The sequence below is a fragment of the Anneissia japonica genome, unplaced genomic scaffold (assembly GCF_011630105.1).
Source record: "Anneissia japonica isolate Jap-2015-1 unplaced genomic scaffold, ASM1163010v1 scaffold785_len581690_cov155, whole genome shotgun sequence".
In the NCBI taxonomy this organism is placed as follows: Eukaryota; Metazoa; Echinodermata; class Crinoidea; order Comatulida; family Comatulidae; genus Anneissia; species Anneissia japonica.
Genome location: NW_022739772.1, coordinates 221,036 through 225,050, shown reverse-complemented (window position 1 = coordinate 225,050; position 4,015 = coordinate 221,036). Strand labels below are relative to the sequence as shown.

The following is a 4,015-nucleotide window of genomic DNA, read 5'->3' as shown; positions in this document are numbered from 1 at the left end:
GCGGAGGGGGGGGGGGCGGCGTCTAGAAAACAAAAATTTCGTGGGGAGAATGCCCCCGGACCCCCTAGGGTGGTGTTATCTCAATCTCCCCCACTTTCGGACATCTCTGGATCCGCCCCTGAAGTAAGTATGCACAAAGCCACTATGTACACAGGACCAGCGGTTAGGATAGTGATTAAGTTCACTGATTGGCAATTTCCTTGGTGCTCGTGCATAAAGAATGAAATGAAAATGAAATTTATTTATTGAAATAAAAAAGATACGATTCCCTCCTGTGAGGCTCGAACTCACGACCTTCAGATTATGAGACTGACGCGCTGCCGACTGCGTCAAGGCGGCTGCTGGAAGGAATTGTTTCCATGGTTTTAGTTTTCCTTGCCAAATCGCTACGGTATGTTGCACTATAAAACCATTATGGTTACTGTAGTGGGAAACAATTTTAAGGTCACTTGTTAACAGCTAAGTTTCATCCATCTTAATCTTATAATTTAATGGGGGTTAATACAAAGTTCCATGAAAGAGAAGGTTATTATAGGCATTTCTTCAAAAATGGCCTAACAGGCCTATATTGCAGATAGGCCTACAATATACTTTCTTTGTCCAAAAAAATCATCTCATATAGCCAAGACCTATTACTGTACTATAATGGCGGTTTACACGTGACATGGAGGAATAACACTTGATAGTGTATTCTACATACACCTGAACCAACATCTATTACTTCGGTTTACACGTTACATAGAGCAATCAAATGGGATAATAACAATACTCATTGTTAAGATTAGACTTTCTTGTGTTTGGTCCAGCTTACATCAGGACTAAGTAGCGCGCCGTGATCGTATAGTGGTTAGTACATTGCGTTGTGGCCGCAATAACCCAGGTTCGAATCCTGGTCACGGCATTGATGAAACAATGTCACGGCAATGGTCCATTTGGTCCTTTTTTTTATTAATTATTTTTGCTTGATGTGTTACGCTATACAATTTAGTTACCTTTGATTTTTTATTTTGTCACGTGAATATTATTATTATACTAGGCCTACTTAAATGAAATACCGGTATAATTTATTAAAGAATAATTTAATAGAAGCTAATTACAATATAATTACATAATTTTATCTACAGGTTGTTTATTTAATTTTTTTACGTGATTATTATTATTATTATTATTATTATTATTATTATTATTATTATTATTACTGTACTATTTTATTATATTATATCATTATACTATTAATAATGGAATATCGTAAATTATTAATGAATAATTTAATAGAAATCTTAAGATTAAAAAAATGAAAAATAAATTTGGTAAAAAATTATAACATTAATTTATGGAAATAAAATATAACTGTTTTATAGTACAAAAAATAGTGCTCCCTGTGAGGCTCGAACTCACGACCTTCAGATCATGAGACTGACGCGCTGCTGACTGCGCCAAGGAGGCAACTTGAATCAATTGTTTCCCGGCTTTTTGTTTCTCTTTCTGCAAAGAGGTAACTGGAGGAACTTTTTTTCATGGTTTAGTTTCCCTTCCTTAATCGCTAAGGTATGAAGCGCTATAAAATCATTATGGTTACTGTAATAGGCAAATAATTTAAAGGTATTTGTTACAGCTAAATTTCATTTTTATATATCCATGATAATTGAATAATAATACTAGATTTAGCCACTAAAACATATAGATCAGTTATTGGCAGCCATTGACTAAAACAATTAGTTTGCATATATTACACCCCATGATATTTATATTATATTGTGAGTACATCTTTATTGCAAGAAATTAGTCATTATCTTAGAAAAATTTCTACTATTGAATCATTTAAAGAGAAATGTGTGGCCGTCCATTCCTTAGATATATCATGTAGGTATAAAAATAGGGATATATGGTATAGGCCTACTTACCATTCTTTTCCTTTGCTTACCTTCCAATTCAGCTGATAATTGAATGCGGGATTACAAATTTCTATAAAAAGAGAAAGTATATTAATAAGTAGGCCTAACACACTTAGCAGGATACAGTAGGGTATACTGTACTTTTTTTGGCCGAGGGAAAGATCATCTTTTTAAACCAGAACTTATATCTTTCACTAGTGTCTGTTTACACTTGAAATGGAGGAATAAAATGGGATAAAAACCATTCACGGTTAAGATTAGACTTCCTTGTGTTTGAACGAGTTTATATCAGGACCAAGTAGCGCGCCGTGATCGTATAGTGGTTAGTACATTGCGTTGTGGCCGCAATAACCCAGGTTCGAATCCTGGTCACGGCATTGATGAAACAATGTCACGGCAGTGGTCCTTTTTTTTGTTAATTATTTTTGCTTAATGTGTTACGCTATACAATTTAGTTACCTTTGATTTGTTATTTTGTCACGTGAATATTATTATTATACTAGGCCTACTTAAATGAAATACCGGTATAATTTTTTAAAGAATAATTTAATAGAAGCTAACGACAATATAATTACATAATTTTATCTACAGGTTGTTTATTTAATTTTTTTACGTGATTATTATTATTATTATTATTATTATTATTATTATTATTATTATTATTATTATTATTATTATTATTATTATTATTATTATTATTACTGTACTATTTTATTATATTATATCATTATAACTATTAATAATGGAATATCGTAAATTATTAATGAATAATTTAATAGAAAGCTTAGGATTAAAAAAATGAAAAAAAATTTGATAAAAAATTATAACTATAATTTATGGAAATAAAATATAACTGTTTTATAGTACAAAAAAAAAATAGTGCCCCCTGTGAGGCTTGAACTCACGACCTTCAGATTATGAGACTGACGCGCTGCCGACTGCGCCAAGGAGGCAACTGGAATCAATTGTTTCCCGGCTTTTTGTTTCTCTTTCCCAATCGCACGGTATGGTGCACTATAAAATCATTATGCTTACTGTAGTAAGAATATAATTTAAAGGTATTTTTAACGGCTAAATTTCATCCATCTTAATCTGATGATAATTTATTTGGGGTTATTATAAACTTCCACAAAAAAGAAGGTATACTTTAGGTATTCTAAAATAGATCTATATATAGTGCAAATAGACCTATATAACAGTACTGTAGATATATATTTTTTTGTCCGAAAACAAATTCTACATACACCTGAACCAACATCTATTACTTCGTTTTACACGTTACATAAAGCAACCAAATGGAATAATAACAATATTCATTGTTAAGATTAGACTTTCTTGTGTTTAGTTTAGTTTACATCAGGACTAAGTAGCGCGCCGTGATCGTATAGTGGTTAGTACATTGCGTTGTGGCCGCAATAACCCAGGTTCGAATCCTGGTCACGGCATTGATGAAACAATGTCACGGCAATGGTCCTTTTTTTCATTAATTAATTTTGCTTGATATGTTACGCTATACAATTTAGTTACCTTTGATTTTTTATTTTGTCACGTGAATATTATTATTATACTAGGCCTACTTAAATGAAATACCGGTATAATTTTTTAAAGAATAATTTAATAGAAGCTAATGACAATATAATTACATAATTTTATCTACAGGTTGTTTATTTAATTTTTTTTTACGTGATTATTATTATTATTATTATTACTGTACAATTTTATTATATTATATCATTATACTATTAATAACGGAATATCGTAAATTATTAATGAATAATTTAATAGAAATCTTAGGATTAAAAAAATGAAAAAAAATTTGATAAAAAATTATAACATTAATTTATGGAAATAAAATATAATTGTTTTATAGTACAGAAAATAGTGCCCCCTGTGAGGCTCGAACTCACGACCTTCAGATTATGAGACTGACGCGCTGCCGACTGCGCCAAGGAGGCAACTGGAATCAATTGTTTCCCGGCATTTTGTTTCTCTTTCCCAATCGCACGGTATGGTGCGCTATAAAATCATTATGCTTACTGTAGTAAGAAATAATTTAAAGGTATTTTTAACGGCTAAATTTCATCCATCTTAATCTGATGATAATTTATTTGGGGTTATTA

General features: G+C 31.3%; 7 non-coding genes across 7 annotated transcripts; 3 read left to right on the top strand and 4 right to left on the bottom strand.

Moving 5' to 3' along the window:
- Positions 1-266: 266 nt before the first annotated feature.
- Trnam-cau lies at positions 267-339 on the bottom strand. The gene has a single exon. It is a non-coding gene; the product is annotated as a tRNA-Met (tRNA).
- Positions 340-829: 490 nt separating this feature from the next.
- Trnah-gug lies at positions 830-901 on the top strand. The gene has a single exon. It is a non-coding gene; the product is annotated as a tRNA-His (tRNA).
- A 472-nt stretch (positions 902-1,373) lies between these two features.
- Positions 1,374-1,446, bottom strand: Trnam-cau. Its single transcript has one exon. It is a non-coding gene; the product is annotated as a tRNA-Met (tRNA).
- Positions 1,447-2,200: 754 nt separating this feature from the next.
- On the top strand, positions 2,201-2,272 carry Trnah-gug. The gene has a single exon. It is a non-coding gene; the product is annotated as a tRNA-His (tRNA).
- A 503-nt stretch (positions 2,273-2,775) lies between these two features.
- On the bottom strand, positions 2,776-2,848 carry Trnam-cau. Its single transcript has one exon. It is a non-coding gene; the product is annotated as a tRNA-Met (tRNA).
- Positions 2,849-3,268: 420 nt separating this feature from the next.
- Positions 3,269-3,340, top strand: Trnah-gug. Its single transcript has one exon. It is a non-coding gene; the product is annotated as a tRNA-His (tRNA).
- A 437-nt stretch (positions 3,341-3,777) lies between these two features.
- Positions 3,778-3,850, bottom strand: Trnam-cau. The gene has a single exon. It is a non-coding gene; the product is annotated as a tRNA-Met (tRNA).
- Between the last annotated feature and the right edge of the window lie 165 nt (positions 3,851-4,015).